Consider the following 12,338-nt stretch of genomic DNA (forward strand, 5'->3'; position numbering starts at 1 on the left):
TTATTATTTTTAATTTAACATAGTTTTAATTTTTTATAAAATAGTTATATTTCATGTACAACTCAACCATTGAAAAAAGTATTAAACAAAACAGCATTAGGGTTGCTAGAAGAGCGTTCTGTCGGGTTGCCATATTGGAGGCAAACTCAGGGGCACACTAATCTTCACTTCAACCTGAAAGATTTGCTGACGGCAGCTATTTTGTAAGATCAGAGTCATGATCGAGATGAGCATTTTCAAATATAACAAAAACATCGAAATATTTTTGCTTACAATGCAACGTGACCACTTGCTGTGGGAAGGCGCGCCACACGCTTTGAAATGCTTTTGTCACAAAACCGCCAATGGCGTGTTGTACACGTCATCATGCAATCATCACAGAAATGCAAATGATTTCGTATTCTATCGACTAAGGTTGTTTCCCAAAGCACAGTTTACCTGAACACAATCTTAGATCAAAAATTAATTCATCTTGAAAATATAATTCTTTTTACGATTCCTACAAGGTATCTGACACTTAGTTTGGCCTCATTCCAGTTACAATGGACTGTTTTGGAACGTGCATCTGTGATCTTTAGCCAGTCCAAATTGTTAATCTTAAGATATTAGATGAAGTTGCTGTTACGGCATTTGAAATCGCATCGAAAGTAGACCAAGAAAATAAATCCCGGGCTGGCAGAGAAGGTAAATAAGATATTTTTTTAACTATTATTGTGACATTTATTATTCTTGTGTCATTTTGAAAGTTTAAGTGAAATTGTGTTATTTTGAAAGTTTAAGTGAAATTATTGTGTCATTTTGAAAGTTTAAGTGAAATCATTTTAGAGAAAGACAAAAATATGCAGAAGCAAGAGATATTAAAAATGAACCAATGGGTTTGTTTGGTTTTTGAAACGGAGACATTTTTGAAGGTCCGCATATATTCTGTTTATGGGGAATATATTCAAGAATCCTTTTTTATATACTGAGATTCTGATTCTTAAGCAGTCTTGAGACTTTTGTCGATTTGTTGGAAACTCAGATGATGGTTTAAAAGTTTTTGACCATTTAAATTTTTGACAACTTTCTTAGAATATTGTTGATTTTTATGAAACTTTTATTTGCATTCGAAAGATTTGAAACAGAAATGAATAAGTTTGTTTTTAAAATAATAAAATTATATATTTTTACCTTTTGCGTTTTCTGCTTGAATGAAATAAAATGCTGTAGAAATGGATTCATTTAGGAAAATAGTTGAATTGCTTTTTGTCACTATTTATTACCATAGAAAAGGAGTTTTGTAAAATTTAAAAGCAAAAATAAAAATATTATAAACTTTCAGAAAACAGATATCACTACTTGTCTTTCATTTTCTGTTATCTCGCATATCATAAATTTAGTTTATTAATAAAGGTTACCTTACTACCTTAAAGCATCTTGTTTCTCATTTCTTTCTAAAATTCCTCCCATTAAGAATGGATTACATCTCATGCTTCAGAGAATTCATTGATTGCATCCTTTATAAAGAAAAGTAGAATAGAATTGTCCTCAAACGTATACTATATGTAGAATATAAGAGCAAATAAAAACAGAATAGTTTTGTTATTCATAAAATACATTAGGCAGAGTTCATTTGCATATAGTCTTTTTCGATGTAATCTCTTTCCAGTTGTATACACTTGATCCAACCTGCCTACTAGTTCTGAAACATATGTTGTAATCCATCTTTTGTCATTTATAAAGATGTATCTGTGTTCTTCAAAAGTTACAGGTGTGTCACATATTTAACCCTTTGTACTTGTTTTTAAATGAAAAACTAAAACGTCACATGGAATTTGATTCATACTGTATGGAGAATGATTCATAAAACCAAATATCGAACAAAAAACTTGAAAACATGAGGAAATGCATAATCATGTTGCAGGGGTTAACCAAATATGTAAATGATGATCATTGTTATTTGTAATTTCAGTTAATTTATTAAGTCAATAAAAACTACACAATTCGAAAGCTACAGTATTGCATGAAGCAAAATAAACATCAAAACAAAATTTTAAAAATCCAATCACTGCATCTTAAATACATCAAATGGTTTCTAAGCAATTTTTTATGAAACCGATAATAATGGGTTATTAAATCAAAACACATTTGTATTTCAATCTAAATCCTCTAAAAATTAAATTTATTTCCAATCTTCTTTTATTTTTCTATGGCTTTAAAGTAAATATAAAATTATTATGTAATAAATATTAAAATAACTTTGAAAATAACTATAAATGATACTTTCAAAGCACTAAAAGCAATGACCGATCAGAAAATATCCAACTTCATTTGTGCTTAAAAGTCATTTTTTTTTCTCTTAGCGAATTACAAATAAGTTGTTTAGTCTCTGATTTATTTGAAAATTTTATAAGGATTATTTTAATGAACGTTGTAAATGATGGTAATATGCACTTCAATTTGAGAATTGTTTGAATTATAAATATTTTAATGATTATTAAAATAATTCGGCAAATGCTGTGCTTTGAAATTTGAATCAATTTGAAAGGACGCTTGCTCAAAAATATCCAGAATAGCCCAAGAAACATCCACCAAATTAGACTTTGAATTATAACTTCAATTTACATTATCATACCCATTAAAACATTCCTAAAAGGTAGGCGACACTTAAATACAATTTGAGCAATAGTTATCTCGCATATTTCATACTTTAAATTAATTAAAATTTTCTCTCTGCCAAGTATTAACGAATAATATACAGCACCTGTAATTCCACTGCTATAGTTCTTACAGAATGGAAAAATTTTTCAAAGATGTTACATGAGAGGAATTAACTTTGTGCAATATATTGATGATGACAAATTATTTCCTCACAAAGTTAATTAATAAGTACTTAATCACAACTCGAAATTCAATTATCAACTACGGTTTAAGTTATCCGTAATGATGAATAATCAACAGTTTCATTTTTTGAGCAGTTATCCTTTCGTAAATCCTCCGTCGAGTGAGTTCCCTTATTCCCATTTCAATTAATGACTCAAAAGCTTTCGAATTTCTAATTTCAGCCATAATTCATTGAGTGGAAATCTTTAGTTAGTGAAGTGTAATTTTTACTTTTCTAACTCATTGCGTAGAAACAGTTTCCTTTTCAAAGTAAGCATCGATTACAAGAAGCGGTTTGGCTTCTTAATAATCTTTATAAATCTCGTGGCTTTACTCTTGCTATTGAAGAAATTTAAAGAGAAAGTTCAGTTAGCATTTATCTTTAATTTAATAGTGCTAAGCTCACAATAAGTACTCTTTCTGTGTGCGTGCGTGTGCGCGAGTGCGCGCGTGTCCGTGTGGCTGTGGGTGTGTTTCGTTGAATTATTAATAAGATAGATAGAAAAAAACTAAAGTATAAGAATTAAACTAAATCGCTAAAAGATAGATAGAATTAAGTAAAGATAAGAATTAAACTAAATCGCTAAAAATGAATTACAGCTGCTAAGACAATTATAAAATTCGAGTGTAAAAATTTATTTCATTATTTTAATATTTTAATTGAAGCATTCTAAATGAAAGTACCTGAATTTTAAACTTTTTGTCAATTGGTTTTGCATATGTTGTATCACTGGATTTTTTTTTTTTTTCGTCTATATAACAGGTTGCTATAGATACTGCTCTGTTAAGCTTCAAAAGCTCTAGGCATTCATTTGTCGCCGCAGAACTATTCTGTCTCTCTTCTAATCACACAGTAGATAGCTTTGCTCTGCTGTTTTCTTGTTACAATTCCATGTGGGAAGGCTAAATAATTTACGGGTAATTAAAAAACTAGATTAGTTATCCCGAGGATTGTCAAGAGGGATTATAATTTTTTTCGTTGAATTCATTCGAGTCAGCCTTTTCAATTTATAACTTGTGCCGCGGTGTCCTGGTGGTAAGGTTTCGACGTCGGAACCGGAGGGTTTCAGGTTGGAGACCCGATTCCACCGATGAGCTGTCGTGTAAGCGGGTTTGATGCACGCTAAATCCATCGGGGCCAAAAGTCCTACCACTGGTATGGTGTAGAAGTGTGGAGAGGGGAGTTCCAATTTCAGGTGTCATCTTCGTCATCTGACCGCGATTAAAAATTATGTGGTCCGCCCCAAAATAGATCCAGTGTTGTTATAAAATAGGACGTTAATATAACTAAACTAAATCGGAGGAAATTAATCAGAAAATTTTTGGCATAGATGTAAAGCTCGATTCTCTGGAATCATTTATGAAAAATAAAAATAAAAAAAGAACCGTCATTGATGAAATTTATGCTTCTCCTCTATGCAATTATTTGTCCTTTATCTTCAGTTAGAACTATTACATTTTCGTTTAACTCTGTATAAGCATAACAAGTTGCTATATTACATTTTTCCATGGGATTCGTGATCATTTTAAACCCTTTAAAAGCAAATAAATTATTTTTAAAATTTTCGAATTATTTGAGTTTTTATTTTAGATCAAAATTAAAATAGATGTATACATAAATTTAATAATTCGCCATGTAATATTATGGCAAGCACTTAACTATTGTTATGTAATAAATTAGAATAATGCAATATTCATTATTTACTTATAGAATACTCTTAACTTTGAAAAATGTGAAATTTATAAGTAAAAAATAACTTTATTAAATTCTAAAAATATTTCATAAGTTAATTTAAAATAACCTCATACATTAATTGGAAAATGCAATATTTTCATTGCTTTGCATATTTTATTGCAGTTGAAAATCTGAAATGCATTAAATATTTTAGCTTTAAAATGGAGTAAAAATATTTTCCCTAAATAGCTTGTAACGCTTAAAGCCACTGTTCCACGTTTTATAGATAAATACCCGTAAGATAAAGTAGTAGTGCCCTTTTTTAACTTGACACAAGTCTCTAGTTTAAAAAACATACGACACTAATACTTAAAAAAAAGTTACTAAGCCCATACAACAGCAATTACCTAGAGCGAGAAGAGAAAAAGTTTTTTTCCCTCCCAACATCCCTGCTTTCTCATTTTTTCCGGATAATAAACTTTGCTTCTATAGACAACATTGGCGGTCCAGCAAGTATCAGTGTATATCAACCATTACCGTCGTGTCTTTCCTCTCTGTAATAGAGTTATATTTCGGCATCAAAGCAGGCTTCTCTTGACATCTGTGTAATGGGAATCCATTGCGATGCCAGGCGAGTACTGAGTATGTAAAGATCACGCTCCTCATGACAACTTATACGAAAGGTAAAATATGTCGCTCCGGCCATGGTGGGAAAAAGCCTACGGTTTCTTTACACGCAACACCACCAAGTGTTTTTTTATCTTTCTAGATATATATTTTGAAGCTTTTAAAGGGAAAGAACGTGCAAGAATGATTTTATATTTAATAACAACTTGTATCGTATCTGTAATGTAAAAAAAAAAATACATTATGAATTTAGGTATTTTCTATGAAAGTAAAAATTATGACTAATTTTTTTGTCTCGTATATTTATTTGTACTAGTTTGACTCATGTGTCTAATCGTATAATTTGCATATTTGAAGCATTTAAAGGAGAAGAACGTGGAAGAATTATTTTACTTTCAATAAAATAAAATATTGTATCGTATCTTTAATGTAAAAAAAGATGTCGATTATGAATATAGGAATTATTTTCAACGAAAGTAAAATTTATGACTATTCGTGTTTTGTCTGATATATTTGTTTGTACTTATCTGATTCGTGTGACTAATCGTAGAATTTATATAATTGAAGCATCTAAAGAAAAGGAAGTGCAAGAATTATTTTACACTCAATTAAATCTTGTATCTTTAATTTAAAAAAAGATTTAGTTTATGAATATAGGAGTTATTTTCAAAGCAAAATTATGACTTCGTGTTTTGTCTGGTACATTTGTTTTGTTTCTACTAGTCTGACTGGTATGGTTAATCGTAAAATTTATTCATTTTTTGACACTTGTTTGCATTGGCATTTGCATGCAGTTTGTTATTAGAACGTTCATTCATCCGTTTGTGCGGCTAATAAATACGTTTTGAAAAGGATGCAATGCTGTAAACATTATCTACATCTTGTGATTTTGAGAAATATAAACTGATTTTGAACAGCACTCCGTATAGTGGCGTTTTCTTTAGTTTATTATTAGAAGTTCAATCATCTGATTTTGAAGCTGACAAATGCAACTTTTGAAACGGTTGCAATAATGTATCTATTTATATAATAAGAAATTACCAGCCAAAAATTAAAGCAATTTTTAAACTAAAAAAAAATAATTAAACATAATTTAATAAATGGTTGGAGATAAATTGACGATTTTACTTCTGTTAAACATAGATAATGCTAATATTATTGTTGATTGTAATTCAAAAGAAGTACGTTTAACGGAAACGAACTAAAATCACTACAAAGCTACCTATTTGGATTTAAAAACAGAAATTTCTAATGTAAACATTTGGTTGGTATTTACGATAAAAGGGATGAATTTAACTTCAAGGTAATTAAAATTAGAATTTAAATTCTAAAGTTTTCAAAAATCTGATTTTTGCTCAATTTAACGGGTTTACAAAAATTTATAATAACAAAATTTCTTATATTGAAGCAACAAAAAACGCATGAAAAACTCAACTTTTAGGATTTTTCCAAAAATTATTGCAATTTAGAAGTTTTAATATGAGATGATGTATCTGTTTTTTTACTTGCATTCGAATGTTTTTACAAGTAAAAATGTTTTCTGGTTTTTCTCTGTTTTCGATGAAAATGAGATTGTTCAATTTCTTTCATATGATGATAAGGCACTTTGGTCAAGCGTTGTAAGCGTTGGAAAGTTGAATTTAGTTAAATTTATTACTGCAGACAATTATATTAAATTTTTTTCATAAATCTTATGGAGCATATTTACATTCAACTCGTATGTTTTTTGTTTTTGTCTTATGTGATGCTTTTTTGTTTGATAATGGTCATATAGTGGTTTGGCTTGATTCAATTTTGCTGTGGTCTTGCTTGGATATGAATTTTGAAATAATACTTTGCTTATTATTATTGAGTAATTTCAATATCATTGCTTTATTGATATTCATTCTTGTCCTCAAAAACCTCAATTTGGAAGATTTTCGATTCACGAGGGGTGAATACTTGGACGAAAGTAATATCCTTTATAAATAAAAACCTGGTTTCAATACCTGCCTGAGGGTGACCCTTGATAAAGTCTTCAGATTGGATTCATCAATTGCTACTTTTTTTATTCCATTTAATTCATTTTTTTGAGATTAAACTTAGTATTTATTTCTAATTTAGTCTATATAATATCTATATTCGTGGGTTTCTGATAAATAAATAAATAACGTTTGAATCAAATTACATTATCTCTCCATTATGTATTTCACTAGTAATAAAAGGAAATTAAATGTAGATTTGCTTTTTATTTGTTTTTATTTTGTACATTAATCACATTACAAATTTTAAAAAATTTGTAATATGAGTATTCCTTCTTTTTTTACCCCACAAAAAGCAAACATTTAATTTCTTGAACTTCGATTTCACGCAGGACACTACATTAATATTTGAATTGTAACTACTGTGAAGTGAAAATTAAGTATGCACATGTTCTTTGAAGATAAGTAAGGAAACAATTTTCTGTTGTTTTACGACACATTTATTTCGAAATTATAAATTTATTAAAATGTCATTTTCATAAACTTATAAAAAAAACATTTTCATAAACTTATAAAAAAAACATTTTCATAAACTTATAAAAAAAACATTTTCATAAACTTATAAAAAAAACATTTTCATAAACTTATAAAAAAAACATTTTCATAAATTTATGAACAGAGTTTAATCACAGATAGGTATTGAATCTATTTTATGGTCACACCAAAAACCTCAATTATTTCATATCTTTTTCTCTAAGCATTATGTTAATAGGACTTATAACATTGACATTAAACTGAGAATTTTTATATATCACAATTTTCTTTGAATGCAGAACAAATATTTTTACTTAACATGAGATGACTGATTTCCATCAACGGTCTTATTAGTGAAAATTGATTGATCGAAACATGATTTGTATCAATTTGGGACAAAAATACTCCTCTATTTTATGGATTTTAATCTCTTCTTCAGGTTAAAAAAAAATCTGTACCTGTACCAGGTCTTACTCGTATCACGTTAAAAAAATGGATCTTTTTATGAAGATCTGAGTACTATTCCTTCATCTCAAGCATCTCATCAAAATGAAGAAAATAAAAGGCTCTCTTAATTTAAAAAATGACAAAGTCTCGGAAGTTGACAAAAAAAAGATATTATAAAATAGTTAAAACGGTATTATGTAAATACCCAAAGGGAAATATAATAATGCGTTCAAAAAAAAAAAAAGAGAAAAATGGTGCCTTTTTGAAGAATAAATTGAAGTTTCAAGGTTTTAACAAATATTAAACCATAAAATTAGTTTTATAAAAAATTAATTTTGCCGAAGTTAAAAGCCCTTGAGACCTAATTTTCTTAACAAAGTTTGTTGTTTAAGTTTATGAAAAATGGAATACGTCAGAAGTTGCCAAAATTTTCTTATCACTTTAAAGTGAATCCCTTCCTATAATTTTTATGAAATTTTATATAGCTACCAACCATATTTGAAGTAAATAATTTTTATCAAAATGTTATTTGTGTCATTTATATTTGTTTATTTTCAAGATAACAATTTTTATGTCAGTATACGCTGTTGTGATGAAATCCCTACTAATAATGAAGGTGTGTGTGTGAGGGGTAGAGAGAGAAAGAGAACTGTCGTTTCACGGCCAAACCGTTTGATTAGGGTTTGACAGTTTTTCAAACCCGGTTTTAAAAAAGCGGTTTTTTTAAGCAACTTTTTCATTCGAAAACCGGTTTTCAAAATAAGAAAACCGGTTTTCCGGAACGTCTAGATATTTCAATTCTTTAAAATAAAATTTAAAAAAAAACGGCTGGAACCGATTTGTCTAGCCGATGGGGCCTTAAGGCGACGAGATGCGAATTTATTAACTAGTGTAGGTATATTTGAATTTCTGTTAAATGAACTAAAAGATTTGAACACTGAAATAAGTTTTAAATTATTGTATGCTTTAGAAGAACGAATTCAAGAAAATAGAATTAATGATTCTTTTGCTGTATTCGCACACTTATAGTTCAGCGAAGAAATCTAGTATACTTTCTTCAGTTTCAAAAACCGAAATTATTAAGTTATCTGGAAAGATATTGTCTAGAATATTTCCAAATTCTTATGTAGAAACGGATTCTAATGAAGAGCAAATCGAAGATACTACTCGTCAGAGTAATGCTTTTTTAAAAGAAGCCATGGAAAAATCAATTCATAAATTTCTTGAAGACCCTGAAGAAAAACTTGCAAATTCAAAGACATTCAAAGCTGAATTTTCTTTATTTGAGGCAACGAATAAAAGAACAAAAATCTTAGATTTGTTATTTGATGCCATGAAAACTATAAAACTAAGATCAGTAGTTAGTGAACGAGTATTTTCAATTTCAGGTAATATTGTGTCCAAAATTAGACTTAGCTTTAAAACTTAGCCGGCGTTAAGTCGATTTTTTATGTTTTTAAAATCCTATTTTCTTATGAGAAATTAAAATTAGTGAAAACAATATAAGTATTATTTAAAATTTTTGTTTAAGTTTTTTTTTATTTTGTGTAAATAATACGTATATGTAATCTTTAATTTTATTGAATTTGATACTGATTTCGTTTTTTGTTATTTTATATAACTTAGAGAAAATATTTTTCCCTATTCTATTTTTTTGACAAAAAATCGAAAACCGGGTTTTTTTTTTGGAAATATTGAATTCGAAAACCGGTTTTTCAAAAAGTCGGTTTTTGTATAAATCCTTCGTTTGATTTAGAAATACGAAATCTGGTACAAATATATCTTGGAAGATAAGAATGTACTCCTCGAAGAAATTTTCTTTAAAAAAAATTATTAGAGTTTGAAAATTAAGCATGAATTTTGCTTTTTACCACTATAGCTTACAAAAACGATATTGTACAAAAGTGAATTTTGCGTCCTTTTAATATTACAAAATTTATCTTCTTAATGATACTAGTTATCTAATTTAATGTGATGCTTTTCCTGAACTTTAAAGATTAAGAAAAATATTTTTTGCATCATTTTCAACAACATAATTCTTGAAACATAAATCGTTTTCAGTGCTTCTATAAATATAATTAATCGCGTGATATTCTACCATTGCTGAAAATTAAAGAATGATGATTCTGTTTATCATAGGCACAATTTACATAAAGAATAGAAAAGAAAATTTATATCAACTTGAAAAATAGCCTGCAATTAAAAAATAGATCAACCCAATATTATTAGACAGTTTAATAATAGTCATTATTAGACATTATGACTAATATTCATTGTTTAATAGTCATTAATTGTCATAGTCATTGTTCTGAATTGCGAAGATTCATTTACACAACAGACACAAGTTTTAAAGCTATTAAATTCAATCAGCTTTAATGTCTATCACAATACGATGTTAAAAGTACTCTAAGGTATCATGAGTATCAAATTAGGCATATGAATTTTAATTGCTGCTATGCACACCTAATACTCCCGGTGGATCAGCTGGTTGGCAATTGTATCTAGTTATTAATTAAAATATTTTTATGTGCTTCAACGGACGGTAAACATAATTTGTATTCTCTGATTCAGATGTATTTGGGGTCAGAGTATTTCTTGATCATTTCACGTTCTGAAAATTTATATCATGAATTTTACATGAAGCAAAAATACAATGAAATGGCTTGAAGAGGAGCTGTCTGATGCGATGCGGAAGTTTGGAGAGGGGGTGCCAGCTCAGGTGTTGTCCTCGTCATCTGATCGCGGTTCAAAATTTCGAGGTCCGTCACAAAATAGCCCTAGTGTTGCTTTAAAACGGGAAGTTAATATAACTGAACTGAACCAAAAGGAGTTGTCTGCTAGTTCAATATCAGCACATCCGTTTTCTGTCCCCATTTTTTGTTTTATAAGTTACAAGCATAAATAATTCATTCTGTTAAAAATGAATCATTCTTAGATGTTCCAAAACAATTAGAGCAATTATTTAACAAACTAAAAGCGATGTTAGAATATTTTTTTTAAATTGAAAGTATGTAATTTGGGATGGAACATATAAGTCTCTTCAGTTACAAAATGTTGCTCAAATCGATTATTTTGTTTCATTAACATTCAAGTTTCGTTATGAATAAAAGGAAAATGCTTGAATGGTTTGTGAAACTATTAGACTGGAATTCAATAAAACTTATTATTTGTGTAGAAACTCTGTATTAATGAATAACATAAAAGTAAAAAGGCGCTAGTAGAAACCAATAAAAAAAATCTTCTGAAAATTTACTAAAACTTTCAAGCGGAAAATTCTGATCGATTTTAATGGAGGGGGGGGGGAGCTAAAAGTAAACACAATAAAAAATTTATTTTTGACCAAGCTCTTTTTCAACTTTAACATTTTCTTAAAATATCTTTACTTCTTCAGATAATATCTCGTTGTTTGTAATAAAATTTTGATATCACTAAGGTCAGGCATAACTTGCATTAAGTAGTTTTTTAAAAATCTGTGCCAATATTTGTTTTATCTAAATATTAATATTTGACAATTATGTGCACTCAAATATTGATCTTCTTAATTAATCAATACTTAAAAAACTAATAACTGCTTTCCACTTCTCATTTGTTTTTGTCAAAATAATATATATGCTTCATTCATAATTTTTTTTAGGTAAAAAATGATATGCATGTTTTGAAATTTATTATAAATGTGGTAGTTTATCCGAGACTTGCAAATGTTTTCACAATTTTAAATAAAAGCAAAAGATGAAGGGCTGCAATTTTGATGTTCTAAGATTTTTTTTTATAATAATAAAATATATAATTTAAATTTTTTTGGAATGGAAAAATAAATTATGGACGTTATAAAGTCTGTCTGTCTGTATGTAAATGCATGCTAACATACGTTACAGAAAAAAATTCTGATGTGACCTTGGGTATATTGAAACCATTTCTCTTGAAACTGGCAGCATATAGTTTCTTTTGAATGTTGTAAAGAGGATAAACTTTTTGAAAAAGCAATGCGTCCTTTTTGTATCTATGACAGGAATAATCGGGGAATTCTATCTATATCAATTTTACTCAGTCCAGGGATTTACACCCATTTATCAAATTAAATTTTGCTGAAAAAGTAATACAGGTTTTGATAAAAAAAAAAATGGCACAACAGACCATATGTAATTTTCCGAAATATTTTGTCACGAAGGATAAGGATATTTCCTATATTAAATAATACATAAATGATGCAAGGATTAAATACACCAACACAT

The 12,338-nt window shown here is 28.5% G+C and overlaps 1 long non-coding RNA gene across 2 annotated transcripts in view; it reads left to right on the forward strand.

Moving 5' to 3' along the window:
• The first annotated feature begins 415 nt into the window (after nucleotides 1–415).
• LOC129960630 (uncharacterized) overlaps nucleotides 416–12,338 on the forward strand; it is a 66,529-nt gene continuing 54,606 nt past the window's right edge. For both annotated transcript variants that reach the window (XR_008783642.1, XR_008783641.1), the window contains exon 1: nucleotides 416–684. This is a non-coding gene — a long non-coding RNA (uncharacterized LOC129960630). The remainder of the gene's footprint in view (nucleotides 685–12,338) is intronic.

Source organism: Argiope bruennichi, chromosome X2, assembly GCF_947563725.1.
Source record: "Argiope bruennichi chromosome X2, qqArgBrue1.1, whole genome shotgun sequence".
Lineage (NCBI taxonomy): Eukaryota > Metazoa > Arthropoda > Arachnida > Araneae > Araneidae > Argiope > Argiope bruennichi.